We start from the raw sequence: 27010 nt of genomic DNA, 5'->3' as shown, positions 1-27010 counted from the left end.
ATCACCTATATATTATTATTATCACCTATACAAAAGTCTTTTGAAAGCCAAGGACGCACAATTATGTCATTGTTTTTCCATTCCCAGCAGAGAGGTTAACATGCCTACCCATGCTCTAGATGGAAGAAAGTAAAAAATTTCTCAAGACAAACTGAGAAACTTGATGTTAATCTTTCTGCTATAACCTGGAATGTCATCAACAGATTTCCATTTCCATGGGCCTGGCCATCCAGACAGTTTTTAACTCAGTGAAGAATACACCTGTCCAAGCCATAAGCAGCCAGTTCCTCCAGGAGAATGCTGTGGGAAATGGTGGCAAAGGCTTAATTACAGTCCAGGTAAGACAACACCCTCATCCTTTCCTTCATTTACTAAGCAGGTCACCTTGTTTCTCATGGAAGGCCATTGGATTGGTCAGGCAGGACCTGCCTTTCACAAACAGTGCTGCTGGGTCTGATCTGCTGGCTGTCCTACACATGCTGTGTGACTGCACTCAGGATGGCCTGCTCCATCACCTTCCCCAGCACTGAGGTCAGGATGACAACCCTGTAGCTCCCCCTATACGCCTTCCAGCCCTTCTTATAGATAAATGACATATTTGCCAATTTCCAGTCAACTGAGACCTTTCTGGGTTAACCAGGACTGCTGGTAAATGACTGAAAGTGTCTTGGATAAAAAACTCAAGAAGCCAAGACAGTGAGATCGAAAAGAGTTTTTCTTTATTGTTTCTGATGAAGACTTTTGGAAAAGGAAAAGAAGGCACAGACAAGGAGGAAAACAGTATGAAAGTAAGAAGTCAACTCTTACATGGAAATGGTACCATGCCCCTCCACTGCACAGTTCAGTGCCCCTCCAGATTTAGGTAGAGGGAACGTGAGTGTCAGAGTGAACACATCAGCAGATGCACATGTAGGATGATAAAGTCCTGATCTTCACAACAGGGCTGAAGTCAGAAATCTGCTGAGATGCAGAAATTCACTTTCAACCACTCTTGTAGAATTACCCTTGTTCAGTGGGAATCCCCATTCAATGTATAAAATCAACTGAGAATTGCCGGGATGAATCATAGCTGTGGTTCAACCTGCCCTAGCCAAAGCCAGAGATGTTGTTCCAGACACCTTGGGCTTAAAATCACTAAAAAATATGTTGCTTTTTTAAGTCAAAGCTTTCATTTGCTATTATTTCTGTAGGTATTTTAAGTCAGCTCTGCATAAGTCATGTTGCTTCATTGTAGCTCTAAGACTGTGGTAATAGCAAAGGGATACATTTATTCATAAATATATACCAAATTAATAATTCTTTTTAAATTGTTGCCTGTAGTTTGGTGGCAAAATGATTTAGGGGTTTTTTTTTCTCTTTGTGGCAAAAGCATGAAGATCTCCAAAAATTAACATAAGCAGATTTCAAGAGATGAAAACATTTAATGGTCAGAATGATCACTGAACAGTATTCATATGTATCACACAGTAAAACAACTCCACCCTGGGATGCAAGAAAAAGCTGGAATTATAAGGGAACTTAATGGCATGTAGTTATCCAAAGGAAATAATAGTCATCTCACTGCCTTCCCTCTCCATCCATGATTTAGAGGCCTTAAAATACAAAAAAAAAATTACTCATTGCAGGTGCAGGTCCCAAGAAGGAAGCAGATGACCAGCCAAAAACGAGATGTAAATGTTCTTTGGGTAATAACCTTTCTCAAGGGTTTGTTACAAGGGATCTAAAAAATCATTTCACTGTCTTCTCATCTGCATCATGGTGAATCTCCATCAGAAGATCCTGCAGAAATTCAGGTTCTGATCCTACAAACAGATTTATTCTACCTTGAACTTTTGAATAGTCCCATTAGATTTGCTGGAATTCCTCTTTCACATGAAGTCAAGTGCTGTTATCAGGATTTCTGTGACTACAGGAAAGTTTCCAAAGCTCATTAAAATATTTTTCAAAGAAGCAGGGTTGCTGAGTAGGCCACTAGGAGGGAAAGTGAGGTGTAGGACACTTCATGTCAACCTAAGGAGAATTCAACACACACTGAATATTGCTGAAATACCTGAAAATTGCTGAGCGTATTTTATCTGAACATGCTCGTGGAATAAAAGAATTTGAAGTGTATTCAAGAAATTAATAGTGAACTAATAAAAAAATCAGTAGTGAGAACAGGTATCATTACATTCATGCTTCACAAAAAGAAAATAGATGTACTGTCTTCTGACATGTTGAACAGAGTAGTTCTCACTTCTGTGTGCACAACCACTATAGTGGGCCTGTAGAACAGGAGAAATGGAGGGAAGGCATCACTTCATCCTCTCTGAGAGCAGAAGACAAGTTTGGGAGCAAACTTCCCCTATGGCTGGTAAGAACCCTGAGTAATTTCATATTAAAACACAAAGTTTCAGCATGAAAAGTGTAAAAGCGAGAGGTTTTAGATTTTCCCTATAACATTCCTAAAAGAACTGTAAAATCATCCCCACACTAGTGAGATTCTCAGCTTAAAATAACCACAGGCCACTACAAAAATCAGATTCATTTCTTGAAAAGAAACATGAAGTGACTCTTGTGTAAGACTCCAAATTCTTTCAGTTTCAACTAGGTTTTAATTCTGGGACCTGGTTTTTAATTTTGAATAAACGATAGTATTGAGTTCCAAAATTAATTGAAATTAAAAAAAATCCCAGATGAGATTTTCTTCTTCAAATAGAGAAATCTGTCCCCACATCATTTTTCTAGCTGTTGAGACATTGGAAAATCAAAAATAAGTAACAGTTGCATGTGACAAAAAATAAGATTACACAAGATTTTCTATTTAGTTTAACAGCATGTTTTCAGTGTCTCTGAGTAAGTGCATATATATAAACTCTTTATTCTTAGAAATAGTTCACATTTTCTGTCTTCATATATTTGAATCCAGCTTTTTCCAAATTCACAGTGAAGCAAGTGAGAGTCTTCAACAGACACAACATTATGATATATATGTAGGAACAGCATGAATAAATCCATTCATTCTCTCAAGTCAATCTTTATTAATTTTACATAATATTCAGACAAAATGAAACCTGCTATTCTTATGGTATATGTCCCATGGGCTTCAGTATTAAGATCACAAGAAACTAGTTAGCATGGGTTTGAATAACCAACTATTTTTAGGAATCCATTCAACTAATGAGTAACCACTGTTCGTTGTTAATACCCTGCAAGAAAATTGGCTTCCTACTCCATCAGTGTTAAATTTAACTATATATTCCAGATGATAACACATTTCTTTCTATTTAGCTTTATTTTATAGTTTCTTAGCAAATCTGTTCCAAAGGAAAAGTCTGGAAAACTCATACTGCTTTTAGAAAATAAGTAGGAACATGTATGCCAATGCAAAAGTTTTATTGCTGTGGTTTTAAATTAAATATCACTCATGTGTTTGATATTTAATGGACAAATTACCTTTCTTAGTAGCCTATCCCCCAGAAGGAACTGAGAATCCCAGATTTCCATTGATGTAAATGACTGGAATGAATCATCTTTTCTTTTCCAAGTCCTTCTAGGTCACCCTACTCCGCAAGTTAATCTCTTCACTCTCGTGACCAGTGGCAGAAGTCAAAGAAATGGCTGGAGCTGAGTCAGGGAAGGTTTAGGTTGGATATGAGGAAAAGGTTCTTCACCCAGAAGGTGGTTGGGCACTGGAATTGGTTCCTAAGGGAAATGGTCACAGCACCAAACCTGACAAAGCTCCAGAAGTGTTTGGACAGCACTGTTGGGCACATGGTGGGATACTTGGGGTAACCTGTGCAGAGCCAGGAGTTGGACTCCATGATCCTGATGGGCCCCTTCTAACTCAGAATATTCTATGATTCTTTGATTTTAACTTTTGCTGAAATCCAAGTTAGAGTCTTCTTTAAAAAATAATGACTTTTTTCCCCCCTGTGCATGTGCATGTCTCAGAAGTCAGTCAGAATATAGTCATTTTGTTTCATAGGGAAAATGTTGTGGCTAAAACACAGTCCTGTTTTTAAAAATCTGATAAAATTGAGTGGCATTTCCTGTTTGAAAGAGGGGAGCAGCAGAGTCTTTCAGGAGCGTGCAATGCCAGAAACACTCAAGTGGTGCAACTGCTTTCATAGCACAGTGCTCTGAGCTGTGGAGTAACCTTTGTTTACAGCTCAGAATGTAAGGAAAAGCATTCCCTGCACTCAATACCCATGTGTATTGTCTTACCTATTTCACCAGGTGGTAGGAGTGCAACATCAGAGGAGGTCCTTAGTGTCACATTTAAATAAAGGTATAATGTGTACTTCTGCAAAGCTGTGAGTAAATTCCTTCCTATCCACCTTTTTATGGCTGTGGTATTGCTAGAATTATGGCAATGCCATAGGGTTGTGATTAGGTCTAGATTATGGATCCAGTCTACTAACTCCAAACAAATCTGATCATCTGAATATGACAAGCCTTTAAGGGCTCAAATATGGGTATCATAATTTGGACTTCTGCATATAAGCATCCACAGAAATTTTTGATGTTTAGATCAAGATAAATGTTCTTGCATTGCACTCCATAAATGAGAAACTAATCAGTTAACTGCAATCACTGCCTGTTGAGAAAGCCCTCACTGTGCCAGAAGATTCCCAGCCTCTCTCCTTATTTACAGCCTTTGGCAAATAGAGGTCATTACAGGCACATTTACTCAGATGATGTTTTTGAGCCAGCTGTAGATAAAACCATAAATTGATAAAGTCCATGTAGTAGCTTTCATAAATGGATTTCAGACATTTTCTTTACTTTTTAACTGTGGAATCTTGGAGACTTATTTGGATCATGTTACAGCAAATACATGTATTCATCTGCCACATCATATGTTTAAAATAAATCAATTTTGTTAATACACACCTGAAATATTTTCGAATAACTCTACAAAAAGTTTGGAATTTTGTTCATGTTGCTAAAGTTGGTAATCAATATTTCATCTCAATTACTATACCTATATAACCCCCTGCTTCAGGAGGATGCTGAGATTAGTGCACTTCCTTGGGTTCTTCTGTTTAATCTATGACTTTGCCTGGGCTCCAGGAATAGGATTTGTCTGAAAAAAATGTAGTGTCTAGCATAAGTAGACCTGAGTATCTGAGGTAAATGTATAGGTTTTCTGAGTAGTCATGGAGATAAATAGGTCTTCTAGATTACAAGTCATCTCCATCTAAAGTAGAAATCTAAACCAGGCCAGATGAAGTGTGTCCAAAAAAGTATCTCTCTTCCCACTTACAGACTGTACAGAGAATCTAGCACATACACAGATATCAATATCATTAAAGTCCATCTCATGAGATTAATCCCTTTTTAATGACCGAAACCTGCTTGCATTCAAGCCCAAAGGGACTTCAGAATCACCCTGCTCCTGTACAAAGTCCCAATTCCATTAAAATTATTGTCCCTGGAACATCACTGGCAACAAAGGACTCCATAAACCTCCTTGTTCACCTGCCTATGCAGTAAATCTTGAGCAAGAACTGACCTTTTCTATGCATCCAGACCTGCTTGGTTCTAGTTTTCATATGAAATAGTTAAACTCTGCCCTAGGCATCTCTTACTGGGATTTTGAAATATCCAGTAGCCTGTGTTGGCAAACATCTGGAAATCTGTGAGGTCACCATGTGCAAAAGGGCAAATTAATTACCATACAAATGACTATCAATTGCTTGAACCAGTAAAATTAGGACAGTAAATGTAAAATAAAGCCATATACCTCTAGTATGACATACAGGAGACAAAAATACATGTATCTGGACAAGCTAGTTTTTAGAGTTCATTTTTAAGTGTCTGGTTTTTTCAAAAATAAAGCATCCAGGCAATATACGTTATTCACAAAAGTCCATGCAATATGATAAATGGTGTGTCTGTAAGTAAATGAACACACATCCTTATACAGGATTAAAATAAAATCTAAAACAAGAATGAGTGTGTAAGTTTATGAATAAGTGAAAGTACACAAAGTTAGGCATATGTAAACTTATCTTGTGTTATATGAATCATTCTTGACATATGACTGTAACGGCAGCCTTCGTTAGAAAGGGGAACAGCAAAAACTTCTAAGAAATTAAGTAGGAATGCTTCCTAACGTTCAGTGGTTTGGCATTCTTTGTTTAAGAAGGTGAAGAAGTCATAAACAGAGCCTGCATACATTTCATGAGTCACTTCAGAAATTCAAATTTTGTGCATGAAGCTATGTCACTTTGAAAATAGTATATCTACATGGGGGGCAAGAAAATACTAGACACACTTCTTGTTATTAGTTTTGGACTGTCCTTTATAAATATTCATCTTTCAAAGGCTGAAATTTCAGAGAAATATGTAACATTTAATACCTGAAGGTTTTCTTTTTATGCTAGAGTGTAGGTACACCCTATAGAAAGGGATTATAAGATCTGGGGCAAGAAGTGTATGTGCATGTGTGTCAGTGAGTTGTAACCTTGTTTTCTGGAATCATAAATTAATTTACAGATCTACTGATCCTCCATCTGATGTTGTCTTATTTTTTCTGAAAACCATTCATCAACACATTTAGCATTCTGAGAAGTGCCCACAGTCATCTGAGGACCTACACCAAAGACCACCATGGTCTGGGGTGGAGACGAAAGAGATAAATCCATGTTAATGCACACACTTACAATGATTACATTCAACCTCCAAGGGCAGACTGAGCAAGGTCCTTACATGTCCTAGGAGGAATGGACTTTTGCTTGCAACCAGTTTCTTCATTTCAAACTATCTTCCCTTGGGTTAAGGGGTTTTACAGCTACTGATCTGTCTCATCTCTCCCAACAGATCATCCCTGTCCATCTCAACAGCTCTGCCTTGGCAGCAAACTTTCTGGCCACATAAATGTTCTTTTGCATGCTGAAAACTGGAAATTCATACCAATTTATCTCTTTGTGTCACCCAATGCACAGCAACACAGTTGTCTGATGTTTTGAATCATTAGAAGGGACTGTGTTCCACAAAGTTTCACTTGTGCTTAGTAGCTGATAGCTGCTGCATGGAATGACAGAGGTAAATGTCCTGGCTGATACCAGATCTTCCTTGTTCTACTCTGACACCTGTTTTTCCTGCAGGATATGAGAATGCAGGGTAAAGGAGCACAAGCTAAAAGAATGAGGTTCTGTTGTGGCTACATTTCACTGGGCAGAGAACAACACTGAAGTTGTGGGTTATTGGGTGTTTTCCTCTGCAAACTCAGACTCGAGAATTCTGTAATAACATCATAGTTCCAGTTTTCATTCAGGGAAGCTTGCAAGCCCTCATGGCTGCACACAAAGAAAGTAGAAAAAATATCCTAAAATGGAGAATACATGAAGGAACAGGAAAAAAAAAGGTTTAACACTTCTAAATGAATATGCTGGCATTTTGCTTCTGACCAAAGTTTCACACCTGGAGACATCACATACAGTTGGTCAAGAATCCAGAAACATAGTGCAATTCTTTGATGACCATAGGCCTCATGGAAACATTTCTGTTTCAAAAAACTTTTACTAAGTAGGGAGCAGCATTTCCCCTGGTTTCCTGCACCTCATCTCTCCCAGTGAGCTCTGCTCACTGAGGCTTCTGGCTCCAGACTATTACTTCCCTTCCACTAGGACTGCCTCAGGACCAAGCTGCCCTAAATTAAAGCCTCAGGCCCAAACTGCCCTAAATTAAAGTAGGAATTTTAAGATGCCTTAGCAAAAACTCCAGCAGTGCTGGAGGAGCTGGAACCTCGGTCCCTGCTGTGCCCCACTATTCAGGGTTTTATGGAGTCTCTTCTGAAGCCAGCCATTCTCCTGGGCTTTGCACTTCATACCAGGGATCAACCACTCCTGTGTGCCAGATTTTCTCTGGATTGGAATACCTGCCAACAATTTGATGGCTGCTTCTAGCAGCCACTGATTTGCCCAGACCTCCAACTGCATCACATTTCAGGAATCTCACTTCACTTTCATGCAGTGACCTATGTGTCCAGGTTAGCCATTCTCAGACTGAGGCAACCTGAAATACTGGAATAGTCATATGACTACAACCTACATGGAAATAAATATATAGAAAGATAGATAGATAGATAGATAGATAGATAGATAGATAGATAGATAGATAGATAGATAGATAGATAGATAGATGATTGATAGATAGACTCTGCTACACTGTCACACTGTCAGCCAGTTTATTAGGTATAATGCTACTTCTCTGCTCATATGTGTTGAGGAAAGCTCTGGTCTGTGGTATTGTAATTTGTTTTTCTGTAGTTCCAGAAATGTAAATGATCCAGATCCTACTATTAACAGACACAAGTGTTTAACCCCACACATGGCTGGCTTTGTAAGGAAGGACTCTCATCTCACAGTCCTCAGTGCTACCATGTCCTTTTTTAGAGAGAACATCCTGGTACATGCAGCTGTAACTTTTCTCAGGGTTTTGTTGCTCTCTTTCTAACAAGGGGTTTTGTTGCTCTCTTTCTAACAAGACAGACATATTACTTCATCCCTCCCTCCAACAGAGAAGCAATCTTTTGAGGCTGTGACTCAAAATAAAAGTGATGGCCCCACTGAAGACCACTGCCTCTCCTTTGAAGGCCATGTTAGGTGTGATGTAATAACATGATTTTTAGGTACATAATTACTAGTTGGTTTCCCAAGACAACCTGATGCTGGCACCACATGCTGTTATACCTCAAGGCTTGATTATTCTAGTTCTGCCACTGCCACTTAGAGAAGGCTGTGATTAGGAGCCCTAGAGCTCCTCATGGCATTGAAACACCCTGTCCTCCCTGCAGCCATGAGCTCCCAGGATGCCAGCCCAGGAAAGGTAGACCCCATTTTTCCATTCTTCTAAAAAGCTAAATAGAAGTGAAGTTATAGTGATATTGGTTATAGTGACATCTTCCCTACCCAATGAGTTTCTGCTCCCAGCTACGACTTTGTGACACTCTCCTGCCTAAAAACCTTCCTCAGAGGTGTGTTACCTCCCTGAAAGCCCTCTCCATTTGTTTAAGTGTTGCTTTTGTTTTACTTACCTATTCACTCATTTCTTAAATGCAGAGTGCTTGTATCTAATGAAAATTTTTAATGACTATGATTCAGCAAATGAGTTAAATTATTTAAATTATTTGTTGTTGTTCTTACTCTATTGCTACTGCTACTTTATTAATAAATTTATTAATACACCTTACTAACATTTAAAGAGAAAATACAATTGTGGAACAATTTATAAAGTTATTCCATTTTCCTAGGAACACAGAAAAGCATAGAATACATCTAAACATGTAATTTTTTATTCAACATCCCTCTCTGACACAAAAATACTTACTACCATATTACCAGGCAATCTCTTTTCTTTCATTAATCTCATGTCTCTGTAGTACCAACCAATGTTGTCATTAAGGGTATCCTGGGGAGGAAATATTCATCATGGAGAAAAAAAGCACAAAATCCCATGTACTTTACAGAAAGCAAAATCATTGATTGAAGACTGACTTCTTCAGAAATTTTTGAACTTTGTAGAGCTTGTAAAAATTCCCCACCCACATTACTGTCTTTGAAGACCTCACAGAGCTGCTCCTTCTTGCCATAAAACTGTCAGCTGAGTGTTTCACAGTGTGATACAGCTCTCTATCGTACAGGAAGTTGACCTAAGTCATTTTCCTGTGAGTATGAAAGAAGGAAATAAACTCCATTAACCCTTTCAGAACACGTTATATTTACACACTTGTAACCTTGCATGTCTTACAACAAAGAAAAACAATCTCAGTGGGAAGCAGCAGTGGCTGGGAGGGAGGGTTTTTTTCTTTATGAACTTTTTGTTCTACTCATTGGGTAATTTATTTATCCACAGAAAACATTTATGGGTGTTTTCATGTTCTTTACAACAATGTTTTTTCTAACTGCTACAAAATATTTTTCTCATACAAAACTTTAGCATAGTCTCTCAGCATAGAAAATTAACATCTGTTTTTCTTCTTGATTTGGCAGCCTAGTATGTTCTAGTATGTTGTTGAAACAGAGATGTGCCATGAGCTCCGACCCAGCTCTAAATTACCAACTCATGATAGATATTTCTGATTTAGTTCTTGCTGAAGGCTTTTGCTGAATGATTAGAGATGGGCAGACTGCAAGAGATTAGGAGCTGTGAATAAAACAATGCAAATTCATAATCCTTACCTAAATTTTCCTAGACATCTAGACAAAGAAAAATTCTGGAGCTGTAAGGATACCTTGCACTGTGGAATTCTTAATGATTCCTAATGTTCTGCAGATAATGGCTTATCAAAGTAGACACTCACTTAGAAGTATCCTAATATTCCATATGGATAAAATTTGTGGTACAAAGGGGAGAAGACAGGACAGAGGTCCTTAGCTTACACCATAACAAGAGGTGAGCAGTGATCATAAACTCAAGATTCAAAACCCAAAATATGTACCATTAACTTCATCTTCTGTCAGAATGTTTTGTCTACTACCTGTGAGTTTTCATTCTTTTCCAAGAAATTCTTTATCTGTGCTATATTCTACCTGAATTCTCCTGAACCACTGAATAACACCAGGCTGGAAGGAAATTCAATTACAAGATCAACCTAATCTCACTGCATCTGACCACAGGGCAAAGTGACTAAACACAACCACCAAAGAGAACACAGATGCAGCTCAGGAAGGAGCAACATGCAAATCATCTTTAAAGGCAAAATAGTTCTTATTTCAGGGAAAGGATTTTTGACTTTCCAGTAGCACTCAGAAAAACCTGCAGATAGCCCCTAAAATATTGCCAACTCTTCTCTTGTGAGGAAACAAGAGGCTTGCCATTCTTTTGCTTTGTGTTCAGTCTTATATTCTCATAACTTCTGAACTGCTGTTCTACTGTCCACATTTTGCTGAGGGTATGTGACCATGTACTTTTGGAATCTAATAAAAATATTTCAGTAAGTTCAAACAGTTAGTGATTATTTTTGAAGGCAGATGTCCCTTGGTCCAATTTCAATCTAAAACTACTTATTTGGGGAAAAGTGGGAACAAGAGAATACAGCGTTTCTTTCACAGCACTAACCTGGCTTATGCAAAAAAAAAGCCCACAATTACAACCCTCAGAAATAAAATAAAACTTCTGAGAAAATAAATTCCACAGACTTGCCATTTTCTTCAGCTTAAGTGATCAATAATCTATGGAAATGTTCTTCTGATTCCCAAAAATTTAACTCTGACTTTTCAGAAGGAAGTGAGAACTGAAGGATTGGACACCTGGTCTGCCCCTGGTGGCATTTACCTGTGACCATTTACCTGTGATCATTTTTCTGTGTAACTTGTATAAAAATCATACAACTACTGCTCTGACTACTCAGGGTACTTATTCTCAAGTGCCACACAAGGAAGGCACACAGTAGTAAATGGCCTACAGACAGAAGGAGGTTCCACAGCAGTGAAGGCAGTCAGAGTTTCCCCTTCTTATGGCTGCATTGAGAAGGCCCCGACGAGGGAGGAATGAGGAATGATGCATCTGACTCCATCTTATCAGAAGGGTAATTAATTACTTTATTATACTGTAACATTCTATACTATATTACATTACATCTAAACTGAATCTGCCAAGCACTCCACTCTGCACACAACACTGAATCTCGTGACTGTCAGCTGACAGTCCTGACGCACACACACACTTGGCCCTGATAGGCCAAGGGAACAAAACACCCTCACTTTGGGTAAACAATCTCCACAGTGCATTCTACTTTGGCACAACACAGGCACGGCAAATGAGATAAGAATATTCTTGGGAAGAATTGTGCCTTGATTTTCTCTGTGAAGAGAAATGTGGCTACACCTTCTCTGTGAAAATACACGTGCAACAGTTGGGCTAGGATGAGAGAAAAAATTCTCTTTTAGTTTTGGGTTGAAGCTTAGCTGTGATTCCCTACTAAGACACATACCAAATGATTTAGCCTAGTGAGGGACCTAAGGGGTTTGTGAAGGTCATTTCTCCAAGATGGTGTCATGTTGTTCCATGCCTACCAACACCAAGGGTAAAAAAAGCAATAGAAACATAAAACATCCCTGCTTAAGGTTACAGACATATTTTTGTGGTCCCAGCTTGGACTAAACACATTTTTGGGGTGATTAATTTCCTCAGGCCTATTTTCAATGCCTAATGCAATTGTAGACTACATTATACAGCTGAACAGGAAAGCTCCAATAATACTTCATGAGGAGACGTGGAAATTCAACCTTTCTGCACTCTACTACAAAAGCATCTTTTGCTATTTCATTACACAGGTAGCACTTCCCTCTCCTTGCTCCTTTTTCCTCCTGCCAAGCCCAGCAGGGATTTCTCTTCTACCTGTCCTATATTGTCCCTTCCTTCCTAGAAACCAAGTGGAAAAAGCATGGATGATAAACATAATGAAAAATAAAGGACTGCGTCAGAGTCTGCTAGAAATTAAAATTACTGAAAGCCTGGTTCTCCTTTAAGAATGAAAGGCTGTAATAAAGAAAACATCCAGAAACTATGCAAGCTCCAACTGTAAGTTGAGGACTCTATTAGGAAAAACAACATTAGGATATAAATGCAAAGATTATTCTTTGATGTCTGGATGCAATTCCAAGCACTTAAAATTTACACAGAGTAATTCAGCATTAAAAAAACATCTTTTTAATTATACCTGATTTCTATTCAGTCACATTTAGACTTATCCAGGATGCATTAAAATGTGTATTCTATGACTATAGCCCATTCTGCCTTGTAAAGTTAATCTCAAAAGCAATTCATATTAATATCCATTTCCTTCTTGTATTAAAAAAACCTGCTTACTAGTTCCAGTTTCCATTGCTTTCTGAGACTGAGTCTTTCCTTTAAAGAAGTAGAAGAAATCTGTTTTCCATAGTGATAGTGGGGACCTGGGGAAATGTTAAAATAGACTCTGAAATGTTAGGCTTTGTGTTGCACCTGCGTAAGCAGTATGATAAATGATATAATTGTTAGATGTGATGATTGTTTAGTAACTAAATATAATTATTGTATAATCATAAGAAGAATCATGAGAAACAATGTTAGAAATTTAAGGGGGAATGATGAGAATCCATGCTTGACTGAAATCTATGTATACAATAGAACAATATAAGTTTAATAATTAACATGAAAGTTATATAACGATAGAATATAAAAACATGTTCATCTCAGATGTATGGTCGGAGTCAGATTTGAGTTGAATACTCCTGACACCCAGAGCTCTTAATAAAAGCACCAACAGATGATCATTTTCATGGTTGTATGTTTCTGAAGGCTAACAATAGGATCCAGCTTTTCAAGCAGTTTTCTCCATCACTGCTGTGTCTTTCCAGGGCTTGGCCATGGGGACTTTGGAGTTCATGTTCAAATTCTGATGTCCAGTTTTCCACTGGAACACCTTCCAAGCTGCACTCCACCATCTGCACCACCTACCTATTGCTCTGGTACGTGCTCCTGGATTCCTCACTGTCCATTTTGACATGAATGGAGGAGGACCACAAGGTTTTCCTGAGCCTGCTCATCTCCTGGAGCACTGGATCTAGGTCTAGGTCCTCAGAAAAGACAAGTTCCAAGGAGGTCCTGCAGAGCATCTTGCTTTTGTGGGGGATTTAGAAAGCAGCATCTCCATTGCAAGCACAAGAAGATGGACAAGAAAGAGAAGGCACTGTTCATCAGTTTTAAAGCTCCACCAGTAAAGGATGATAGATCTGAGCAATCACATTCTGTCTTCTCTTTGACTCATCAGTACAATTTCATTATCACAGTAGAAGGCACTTAAAAAGTAACTTGGGCAGAATTTTGGTGTCCACAAGAAAAACATATTTTCCTGTAAAAGCAATACATTTTTCTTTAAGTCCCAGGATTGCACAGCTTGAAGTACCAGAAACTGCAGCAAAAGAATACAGGAGAAGGGGGAGAGATGATTTTAAAAAGCTTCAAACATCCATCTCAAATGTTTTAGACTACACAGTGTGTCAAGCACTGATTAAAACATATGGAACACTTTTTTGCTAACTGAAATGGTAACAATTATTGAACTTTTGTTCAAAAATATCTTGTCTAATAAATGTCAAAATTTCCATGAAAATATTAAAAGGGTACTGAAAATCAAAATTTACAGGCAGCTTCTATTGCAAAGACAAGTTTTAGCAATTTTGAAATTTTCAATGGAAAAAGCCTCATTAAGGAACAAAACTTATTTCAAAAGGGAGAAGATAAGTTTGGACAGTCTGAAAAAAATTGCAGCTAATAAAAAGGGAACCTTGTTACTTGTAGATTTTTGTTACCTTTCCCAGTGACCTATATTTTAAAGCTCTGCAGTTACTCATGAAGAAACCCTGTTTGAAAATAGTACTTCTGTCTTTAAGCAACTTAAATTAAACCTAGCATTTCCACCTCCTCCATTGTCTATTTTCTAATAGACCCCAAATTGTGGTTTGCTCCTGTCTCTAGTAAGTTATTTTGAGCCTTAACTGATACCTCAAGTGAAGTCAGTGCTGAGTGTTATGGGTCTGACTAGTGTCATACTCAGCTCAAACTCACTTTGAATCCCATAAGTTTTGGACTAGAGTCGATTCCTTGTATGAATACATTGCTCATAGAAGACAGGAAACCTAAGCATCTTTGCCCTGTCGTCCAGGAGATTTATGTTTCTATGTAAGCTGGACAACAAGAAAGACTCCAGGGCTTTACTACATTCCTGCAAGGTGATATTGCTTTGGGCCTCAGAGTAGCCACTGGAATCATATGAAAACAACTGAAAATACAAATTTTGTTTATCCTAATCTCCCTGGAAATTATGCTGCGCCATATTCAAGTGCAGAACCATGTTAATAATTGCTGAAAGGTGCAAAATAGAGTTTAGGGAGGGAAACCCAGAGGAGCAGGAAGAGAGCTTGGGACAGCCTCAGCAGCACCCCAGACCACGGGAATGCTACCAGACCACCTCACAGCATCTGTGGCCTGAGCATTTGGAGCTGCTTTTCTACCTGCCTTCAAACAAATGCATGTACAGAACCCTAAACAGTCTAACCCTAAGTAGGCATCAAAACCCAGCTGACAGTTATCCTGCTAAATTACCTGTGCATATTGTTCTTAGCAACATTAGGATTTTATATGTTGTTTAACCCAACATTATGTATCAATCAATGTACCAAGTGGTGGTTTCATGCATTTAAAACAATCCCTTACAAACTTGGTCATTTTTTGAGTGGCAAAATGAACAAAATCTTATTGCCTGTAGAACTGCAAAATTGTGATATTTAATAAGAGTTGAAATCCAATTCCCATCCTTGCCACAAAAGGGAATTTTAATAACATCTTGTCTAATCTCCACATTTGTTGTCACAGAAATTATAGGAGCTTCATATCCTCAAAATGCCCCTTCATCATCAAATGTGTTCAAATTAATCCCTGATTTCAAGTTATTAGAGAGGAGACCAACAGATATGGTCACAGACATATAAAATAATTCCCTAAGTCTGATCTCCTTAGGAATATAGGTTTTCAATTTATACTGAAATCAAGGTAATCAAGCAAGTTAAAAAAAAAAAAAAAGAATATGTGGTAAAAATTAAGAAATTGTCTTGTAATATGATCAGGTTGGAGACAATCTGAGTGTCTAATCTCACACTTCCTTCCCATAAAATCTGGCCCCAAGTTTTGGCCGTACATCAAGTATCACATGGGAGAAGATCACTGGGGAAGAGGACCAAGTAGCTCAGGATTTTTTTCCTTTTCCTCAGTAAGTGCCCAAGAGAAATCCAGCCTTGTTTCAAGGCACAGGTGCAGGAAGAGCACAGAGAGGTGTCTGCCATGGCCTCCCCACCTATCCAGAGGCATGAGCACCAGAGCTCAGCCCCACTGACCACCCTCCTCTCCTCCAGCAGTGCTCCCAAAGCAGGGGCCCTGGGAGACATAATTGTTTGTGTTTCCAAGAGCTGCTTTGCCTGGGATGTGTCAGGGAAACACCACTGCTCCAGCCACAGCTTCAAACTCGTCTCTATAACCACGGAAGTCAAACCCTATCCCATTGTTAATGAGCAATGAGGGTCTGGTGGAACCATGGAAGGGCAAACACCAGAAACTTATGTGGGCTTACTGGGGAAAATTAAGACATTTGTAATCACACACCTAAAACAAAGATAACAACAGTATGTTTAAGATGGGATTTGATGGAATTTTTTCCTTATATTTCAGTGGCTGGTAAATGGAACTATTGTATTTCAGCCATCTTAGTGAGATCTGAAAGAAAATATTATTAAAAGCATCAATGAACTTCCAAAGCTTAAGGCAAAAAGATCCTCTATTCACAGTGAAAATATATTAATTTTTTAAAAGATACAAACCTCAGTGTCTGAGAAAAATCAGGCAGTTGCAGCCACCATTTTTGCTGCTGGAAATTAAAATAAACTGGATTTTTCAGGGAATATGTTCAGAACCTAAGGACTGTATAATACTGTATCTCCTGTCCATTTAGACCAACCAAGATGTCTTTCCAGTCATCTGCAGTGGTCTTTCAATGGTGTTAAAAATGCTATATAATTTCAGTAACAGGTTTCCACAACCCACTGGTTTACAGTCCCCCACATACACCCTAATTTCACTAAAGTATGTCCCTGGTTTTAGAGGTTTTGCAGCTGTTCCAGCTACAGCTGTCCAGTGTCTCTGATCATTTATTGAGGTTGGGTTTTTTTTGCCTAGATCTGCCAGGGTTAATTGTTACACAAAAATTCCATGCAGGACAGCCCTGGAAAGGAATATAGAGAAAAGTAGGAAACACCTCAGCACAGTGAACTCCCTCTGCAGTCAGAAGATACTGGAGTGAACTCTCTCACACAACATACCCACAACCTGTTTAAGTGTACCAGCACCACTAAACAATCATTTTCATTTATTATTATGATTATTACTCAATTCAAAGGCTGATGTCAAGATGTCTGAGGCAAGGAAAGTACATGGTGCATTTTTAAAAAGTCCTCAATTTGATTGGAGTTTTCTGTTTTCCTTGGGGTTTCTCTACTTTTTTTTTCTTCTTTTTTTTTTTTAAGCTCTGTTCTAAGAAAAGGAAAGCGGGGGATTTACTAAAAGCAAGGCGAGTCGGTTAGCTATGAGTCACCTTCATGACTTATAAAGGGTCTCAAGTTGTTTGGAGAGGCTTTCTCCACCTAACTCATGCTGACGGGATATCAGGAGCCAGCCAGACCAACACATCTCTGAGGCAATTATTCCTGCCTCATTTTCCATTTACCTTCTTTCTCTGTCTCTCTCTTTTGCTCTCTCTCTCCTTAAAAAGGAAAAAAAAAAAAAACAGCCAAGCTGAGTGATCATGGTTAACCTGTGAGATGGAACAAAGGAAGTCTGTGGCCTTCTTGCTGCATTGGTTTTGCTTGTATCTCTGTGTAAAGACACTGCCTCATAGCAGGTAGGTTTTTTTAGCTTGGTTCTTTGGTGATTGTTTATTTTTGTATGCACTCCTTTTTTAAAAATGAGACGCTCGTGTGCTGAAGGAGACGGGACCAGGCCAAGGGAGGGGCAGGGCTTAGAGGACTCAAGAGTCAGGGAGTCTGAACCTCAAACTTTTGCACACATGCAGAAATACTCTAGCAGGCATCCTTATGGAATATGCCTCCAGCCATCCAGAGACTGCAAAGGCAGTTCCCTTGCTGGTTTTGAATTCACCTTCGAGGTGACCTCATTTATCTGGTGGGACAGCTCACACAGGAAAGGTGCCTGCATGCTGCTTGTTGGCTCATGCACTCGTCCTTTTGCTCTGAGGTCAATAGTTTAGGAGAACATGCAGCATGGAATAGAATTTCTACAGCATTTAGTTGCCTACTTGGAAGAGTTTCATGATGCATCTGCAGTTACTGTCTTGCCTACAGCTTGTCAGAGGCATTTTGAGGCGTGGAAAACTAACTGTGTGACTTTTTAAATTTTGATCAAAGAAGTAGTTTTGGATAATGTGTCAAGTTTTTGTCCTCATTTCATAAATAAGCAGCAGAGAAATGCCTTCTTTAAAATATACCCATTAGACTTACATCATTTACGATGGTTTGTTTCATTCTTTTTAAAATTAATATGATCCAAATACCAATATAAGAATTCAACATAGCTTTCTTGAAATCCCTAATCAGATAAACAAAACAGGAACTCCATGCTCATCATTAATACCTGTCTGGCAAAAACTCTAAGGTTTTATTTGATGATAAAAATTTGCTCTGGATTCAAATTTTGGCAGCAAATATCTGGGATCAATAATTTATTCTACTGGTTTTTCAATATGGCAATTATTAATTTACAAAGGAGTAAGCAAAGTAGCTGAAAGTTAGTATTGAAAAAACAGATTATCCAGCTACTGAGCCACTAAGTGGAGGTATGTTTTATTATACAGAAATGTTTTTGGCAGAGTAAAGCTTTTTCTATCTACATACACATCTTTGGAGCTCTTCCAGTATCTTAAAAACCTGAATTCAATATTTTTTTAAATGTTTTTAAAAGAATAGCTTTGCTTTCTGAGAAATTAGATGAGAAGACTTAAAAACCTCCTGAAAATGTAAACAGGATATCTGAAAATGGATGGTTGTATACTGCTTATATGTAACAGCCTTTCGTGGGTGATTAAAACATTCATAGAGTTTTTAATTGTATTAACTCTAATTCTCTTTCAGTCAAAGCTAGATTTCTGCTATTCAAAGCTAAAAACACCTCTGAAATTGGTACATTCCATTGTGGTCTTATTTTTTTACAAAACAATGTGTTTTTCCATGACTGCAGAGCAATAAAGATTCAAAAGACACTCTCTCACTACCAAAGCATCAGGCTTGGGGTCCATCACAGTCCAATTCTTCCAACAGGACTGTGAGTTTACATACTTATACATGAGTTTATATACTTATAACTGCAGATTTCTAGCCTTTGTGAACTGCCTTTCCTCCCACCAGAAAAGGACTTAGTAGATGTGAGAACACAACCCTAAGCATCAGCAGATAAGGCTTCCCAAAAGGCAATTTCTAAATTATTTTTGCTGTTTGGAGAACACCTTTTATCTTTCTAAACTGGCTACTGAATTTTGCAGCGTTGGCATTACTTTCCTAAGCTGCACATGCTTTTCATTAAAAAAAAAAAAAATATGTTGGGAAGTACTACCAAAGCTTGCATGTCTTCTTCCTATCAAGCCAGGGACAAAAAGTTGAATTTTATTCCAGATTTGTGACAGAGAAGCCCCTCCAGTTGGGCAATAAGTAAATAAGAGTTTGGTCCTTGGAACTGGAGAGGCAAAACTGGCTAAGATTCACATAACCTGACTAATGAGCTGGATGCTTCTAATCCTTCAGTGGACTACAGTGAGTCCCCTCAGAACCTTTAAGTACCATACAAAAATGTCCAAATGTACAGCTGGGGAAAGAAGCATTTGTCACAGTTCAACTAAGTACTTTGAACTATACTTTTGATGATACTTCTGAAGGGAATCTGACTTTTTAATTGGACAGCTTCCATGGAGGCAGTAGCAGGGAAAGCAGACATGAAGTCTGAAAATGAAAATAAAACACACACCTATCTGAAGTCACTGCAACAGGTGAAGGAACAGAGAAGCAGATGAGTGGATGGGACCTAATGACCAGAGGTCAGCAGATAAGATAGGAAGGATCCATGTTTTATTCCTGATTACAGGAGAAGAAAGACAGTGCTGGGAAAGAGAAGAGGAAAGTCAGACCAGATCCTATGAGCTTTTTCTTTATTAATGTTGCAAGGGAAATAACAGGGGATTTTATTTCATTATATTTAAACCTGTGGAGATGATCGCTGTTTCCACTGATGTCAAGGCCACATTTTTAGAGCTGTTTGAGAAGACAGCAGGGAGCAATACAGGTATTTGTTCATGTAAAAGAAACCTGACAGCTGTACAAAAGGCTGTTACAAAGGTTCAGCAAGAGGAAACACGTGTCATTTCTCACCACTTCCTCATAAAGCATGATTTGTATTTCTGCCTTTAGCACACAGAAGCCAGACAGTTTGCAGTGTTGGAGATGCTATGCAGCTTTTAAATCCAAGACTGAAATGCAAGTATAGCAGCCTAGGCAAAACTATTCCATTACATAAATCCAAGATCATGGAAGTAGTAAATCCCCAAAGTAAATTCTCATCTGTGGTTATGGCCTTGTGCTTTTGCCAGGAAGGGCTGGCTCTGGAATAAAGCTGCAGAGACCATGTGCTGCCCAAAGTCTCTCACTTCTATCACTGCTCAACAATACTGCCGGAAGTTGGCATGGGCAAGTCCAGCACTCATTCAGCTTCTAGAGAAACAATTATTAGATTATTTAAGTGATCTGTTTCAAAACTATCTCTTCTCCAAGTCTGAACACAGGCAGACTGAAGAGAAAAAAGAGCCATTTTGTCAATCACAAATGGCTGCTGCCAACCACAGATAAAAACATTTGCTTTTTAGCAAAACCCATTTAAGACATTAAATAATTAGAATTTGGAAGCATGGTGTAAAGAATAGCAACCTGGAATGCATTTAAGAGAGTGCAAATTAACAAACATACTCTACAAATATTCTAGATGTAGTAGACTTGGAGGTGACAGAAGCTTTTGGTATGAAAGCTCTTGTCCTATTGCCTAAAGTGATCCTTATCCAAAGTTTAATGAAGACAAATGTAGTGTTTCCACAGAAGGAAGTGATGTTTTGCATTGAGCCCTTCATACATACCTTTCCCCACTGAGCGACATCAAGTGAATAAAGACTTAGGGACATTAAAAGCACAATAATTGAATTCAAGAATAATTTAGGTTAAAAAGATTCTCTGAAGATCATCAAATTCAAAGCCCTGCTCAAAGAAGGTTCCATACAGAATGAATTTTGGTAAGACAGTAACCTTTAGTTGACAGAAATTACAGGTTTGCTTTCTTCCTTAAAAACAAACAAAAAACCAAAAACTCAAACAAAAAACAAACAAACAAAAACCCCACCAAAAATTAATCTCTTAACCTGGGTCTTTTATCCCTATTCCCTGGCCTTTGTCCCTCATCCTACAAACACATACCACAAGCAGACACACAACATTTTATCACAGGTTTAAAAACTGTTCACTTCACTGCCCACAAATGCAAATCTTACACCACAGCTCTCTGTGCCCAGCTTTAGTGGGAGTTTACTCTGAACACTCAACAGAGCTCTGAATCATCACTTTAAACCTGAGGTTTGGAAATTTCTAAACCGCCTTTTTCTGCCTACCAAAAATTTTATATTCACCTTGGAATTTTTGCTTGACACTCACATAATGCAGCCATGTACGAGGCTGGTTTCATTTAGAGTGGCACAAAGTGAAAGGTAATTTCCCTAAAATCTCTAAATTAGATCACACTCTTACTATGACATTTTAACTTCCCCTTAAAACATGTGTTAGTAACAGTAAGGAAGTTATAAAAGTACATCAGTTTCTTAAAATTTACATACACAAAAAGATCTCCAAAGCTGCCTCATATATAATGCCTCATTTCTCATACAAGCTTTCTTGTTACTTTTTGATTAAACAACAAAAAAGTGGTTGTTTTTTGTTTTTTTTAAGCGGTTACTGGGAGACCAAAGAGAAAACAAACAAGATTCAACTATTTATGAACTCTGCACAGGAGCTGATACTTTATTTCAGAAGGATAGATAAAGAAAAATATATTTCAATCAAGACATACTTAGCAGAGAACTAAAGGGGCATTGCATAGGCCTTTTTAGAACTGCTTGGAAAGACTGTCTCAACAATTCAACCCTTATTACCGATGTAAGTAACAGAAAATTGTAAAAATAAATCAGGTAGTTTAATATATAATGATGATTCTCTACCCTTGCTTTTACTGAGTGTATTTCTATTTCATGATGTGATTTCTTTGCAGATATTTGAAATTGCTGTTTTCTAAAACTGTATCTCCTTGTTTGTTTCCAGAGGAGAACTGATAATAGGCTGAAATAAGTAAAAAAAGTGTTCAACTTTGGTCAAAAAGATTCAGCACATTAATTTTATGGTCAAAGCATCAGTTAATGGACTGGTTAATATTATGGAGCAATTAGCAAATGGTACAGCATAGGCAATTATATTAATTCATCTCATTCTAATGTACTGGTTAGAGGTAGGTATGAGGGTGTAGGAGCCCTGCATATGGATTCTAGACATCTGTCCAAAAGGTTTTCTTTCTGCTTGCTCATTTATACCAGAATCCAAAGGAATATTTGTTGCCTAATCATCAACCTTGTATACTGATGAAAGTATGATTGTGTTTTAGCTCTGTTTCAAACATCCTGTTAAAGAGTCAGCTCTCCTGAGAGACATTTTTTCTTAGTTAAATGAGAATAGATCAAGTCATTTTTGGTTTTGTTTTTTAGGGAGTTTAAAACATTTTGAGGAACTGGGTTTATATTAGAAGTCTTCATTAACTGATACCTAAAGGGATACAAAATTAAGGAAGACCATGCTGCAATCTGTATTCTGCCTGCTCACAGCAAGCTCAGTGCACTCTGGTTCTCTCTCTCTAACTTAAACAATGGCAAGTTTGACTGGGTTTAAATGTACAGCAGATGGTTCCTGTGTATTTAACTGCAATAATTCCCTCTCTGATATTTCTCCATCCTCTGCCATAATTTCTTGATATTTTTTTCCTTTTTTTTCTTTTTTTTTTTTCTTTAGGTATGTCAAGGGGAAAACCCAGTGCTTTGAGTTCTTTATGTCTCATACTCCAGTCTGTGGAGTTCTGCTGGCTGTATGTTGTTAATGCTAATCGTGATAGGGGTTTTTACCTATGACTGACTCCTACACATTAGCATTAACACTGTACCATGCCTCTTACCAGAATTCACACGGAACAAACTGGTACAGCTGTGGGAGGAGAACAGAAATCATGAATCAGTCAGTGTTATGCTGGGAAAAAACCTCTGCTCTACATGTAAAAAGAAAAGTTGTTCTGCATACAGGCATGCTTGCTGGGTATAGAGTCTGGAAAAGCAGTGAAAAAACAGCAGCTTTGTGTATTAGCAAGTCCTTACTAGGATGTCAAACGTGTAACATTTTGAACACAACCTGTGTTTTACTTTATCACCTTTTAGCTCTTTTGGTTTTACTTCGTACACAAATATTTCATATCTTCATTTTTATTAGGAAAGAAAAATGATGGATTAAACTTTTGGTGTGTACAACTTCTATTAATTTCTATAGAATTTAATTATACATAAGACAAAAACTGACAGAAAATGTTTCTTTGAGATTCCATTGTCAGTTCTTTAGGAGAAATGGGTCAATTGGTCATTAGGAGAAAATGAAAGTATCTTTAGTTTTCTTAAGGATTACCCGTGCATTACAAACTTCAGGAAGTCTTAGAAAATTGTAGAGAAACAGGAAAGTATTGTTATATTTATCTTGTGGAAGGTCAAAATAGTTCCTGAATATTCACAGTCACAAAACCTGAGTGACAGAGCCAGTCCTTAAAACTCTCTCTTATCTCTACTTAAATCTGCTTGGGGAATAGTTTAGCTATGAAACATTAATTTGATGGGAGAACAAAAGGGAAAACTAAAAAATTCAAAGTACTCACCATAAATTAAGAAATATGTTTAATGTTTGTCATGTATCAATATGAACACCTCTTTCTGTTAGCAGTGTTCTGCCTGTGAATCCCCAGTACAAAGGATGATCACAGAGCACTCCAGACCACAGAAACTTACAGAAATCAATGGTCTCATAAAAAAGTGTCCCATACAAAGAGTCTCACTGAATGTGATTTTTACACTCAGACAGAAATGCTGCAGAGCATAAATGTTTTCCAAATCAGTCTCTAGGTTAAGTGGCTCTCCCAGGATGCATACAGTTGGGGGGCCATAACCACCAAAAAGGAAGAGCCACTTTTATCCCTTCCAAAGTCATAGCCATAACTCTGAGAGGGAACTCCCAAAGTGGTGCAGCATATTTCGGTAAAGAAAAGCATTTCGGTAAAGAAACGCATACTCCTATTAAATTTCCAGAGAAAATGACTTTAAAAGCAGGAAGAATATTGTGGCAAAAGAGAGGAGAGTCCAGAGACAATCTCATTTCTTGTGTGACACTGAAGCTCAGTTTGATTTCCCTGTCCATTTGAGGCCACATTCAGCAGCATTGGTTTGCTGAAGCAATGATCCTAGAGCACCTATCCTGTATAGACACATGTCAATAGGTGTCCTAAGGAAGAAAACAGATCTTTCCCCTCACCATCCTGATTCTTATTCGTGCCATAAAAATCAAGTATTTGTTCACTCACATTTTCTCTCTTTAAAATGTGAGTAACTTGCAAACTTAATGAAATAGATAGCCATTACATATATGGTCAAATGTTAGATCAATTATGTGCACTCTTTCTGTACAGCTGGTTCCCCAGAAAAGTGGACATAGTTAGGTTGTGGATATTATATTAGCAGATAATAAAATAATAGGTTTTCTTTTCACTCTGAAAAAATGTTAATGCTGTCCATGACTGGGGTTAAGTCTTGTGAAAAACCACAGCATGATAGCATTACCATTTTCAGATGGTTGGTGTTCTTCAAGAAATACCCACTGTCAACTCTTCCCATCAAACACCTTTATGCTGCCAAGTTCCTGTGTCTGTAAAAACTAATAAAATAAATGTAGCAAGTTCACTGGGTTCAAACATAACAAAATACTGTGATGAGTGGAATAGTGCTAGATAAGTTATCAAAAAGCAGTAGAGGATTACTCCTTGACAGAAGTTAAAATTGAAAGGGAAACTTGTTCTGGTTGCTGTCATGAAAGGACTTGATGTGTACTGATGATTGTTTTCATCACTTGCATGTGTTCAATTTCCCAGGGAAGGCCTTTACTTCCTGGTAAGGAAAAAAACCCAACTCTTTCTGAGTATTTAACTACTTCTGTTATGAAATAAGTCATACTACATCCCCACTGCCTTTTCTATCTCCAAAATCCATGATAACATGAAATACAGAGTATTTCTTTGGAAAAAAATTTCTCAGTTGGTTATATGTGTCAGCTGATACTGCTCAACCTTCCTACTGCCACCTCTTAGGATCAAGACACCATGTAGCTTTAACCTTAATATAGGGTTTTCTTTTTTTTGGATAAAACCAGTAAAGAAAAGGGAAAAATTAAAAGTTTCAACTCTTTCAAACAAGACGTAGAAGGAGGAACAACTTGAATGTGAGAAGCCATGAAACTACTGCTGAGATGTGCAACAAGGAAGAAGGCTTCAGGCCTTTTCCCCTGTCACTATAGAATTCTGGAGTGGGTTGGGTTCAAAGAGTCCTTAAAGATCAACCTGTTCCACACCCCCTGCCACAGGCAGGGAATTTTCCACTAGATCAGGATGCACCAAGCTCCATCCAATCCATCCTCGAACATTTCCAAGGCTCAGGTACTCACAAGTTCTTTGAACAACACATTCCAGCGTTGCACCACTTTCACCATAAAAAAAATTCTTATTTATTCCTTATCAGAATCTGGCCAGTATCAGCTTCTGCTCATGTATGTTGGCCTAAGTGACCCTGCCCTCCCCTTTCTCCACTTTGCAGCACTGTCCTCCTAGATACTTCCTTACTTTTAGCTGGTTCTGCAGTTCTTTTGCTGAGTAAAAATTGCCTCTTTACACACAGAAATTTAATAAAAAGAAATAGCCAAGAAGGGGACTTGGCTAAATTCTGCAGTCTCTTTTGCCCATCTATCCACCCCTAATCCCTGCAGTTTCCTATAGCATTCAGTATAGAAAATAACATCTACTTTCTTGTCTCTTTTTGAACTGATCAGTGATGGTGTCTTCTGACTATCTCCAGTGGAGAAGACTGGGCCAGGCCCCAGGGAGGGCAGGAGAGTGCACAAACATCCAGAATCCACACTCAGTCAGAGCTTTGCCATGCCCATTTTGGTATTTTAGATAACCCCATATCTTTAAGTTTGGTACACAGTGATAGTTGCAGGTGTGTGTCTGAGCACAGCCCCCAAGAGCCAGCCAGGCTGGAGTCACCCTGCAGTTCAGCTGAAGTTCAGAAAACCTAAGTCAAAAAGAGAAAGGAAGCATCACTCTGGCTCAGCTGCTGCTGAGCCTTCTCAGCAGACAATTTCAGCATTTTATGCACCAACAGCCAGTGCTAAAACAAATGGCCTAGAGCTCAGGGTTGTATCTCCCTGCTGCTCTGTGGCTGCCAGGGGCACTGAGCACTGCTTCCATTTGTTCTCATGCTCATTTATGAAATGTTCAGGACTTTTCTAGCAGTGCCACCACTTAATACAGATCAGGCAGGGAGTGCTCAAAACACTATGTGAGCCATCTCCCCCAGAAACCACAGATGTTCTTCTCTGCACATGTGGCTCTGAATCCCACATCGGCAGAGCAGACTTCAATCTGCATTCCAGTTTCAAAATGTGCTATCGTAAGAAAGAAATGAACATCTTTGCCCAGTTCTCTTAACTGTTGCTCTACTCTGTGAGGATCCTGGTGCTTTTCAAAGGCATCCTCCAGCTACATCTCTCCTGTCTTCCAGACCCCATGGAAGTCAAGGTGTGAGACAGCACAGAGTTCTATAGAAGTTTGAGCTTCCACCATTTTATGCATGACCTCCAGGGAAGGGTCTGCTACAGACATCAATGTTTTCAGTATTGTAGTCGCACACTTGCAAAAGTCCCTTTTGTGGGGATTCACCTGTGGGGTGACTCTCCTGCTGCTCCAACCAAAAAAACTCAAATCCCAAACATAACAAACAAAAAAAAAACCCCTCTCCCCAGCCCCATGAAAAAGAACATGCCAGAAAAACTCTGAAATTCCAGACAGGGTTACAAAAGGTATATTCCTAAGAGGTATATTCCATCTTACCTTCCTCTGCAGCTGGTGGAATACAGGAGGAATTTTGGATACCCAAAATAGCAAGCAGACATCAGGGGCTTGCTGGGTTGTAGTAAAGAAGCTTAGGATTCAAAACAGACCACCTGGATTGGATCTCAAAATTCAGATGGCAAAATTTCACCAGCCT

The sequence above is a fragment of the Agelaius phoeniceus genome, chromosome 2, assembly GCF_051311805.1.
Source record: "Agelaius phoeniceus isolate bAgePho1 chromosome 2, bAgePho1.hap1, whole genome shotgun sequence".
Taxonomy (NCBI): Eukaryota; Metazoa; Chordata; class Aves; order Passeriformes; family Icteridae; genus Agelaius; species Agelaius phoeniceus.
Note: the sequence above shows the minus strand (reverse complement) of the source record.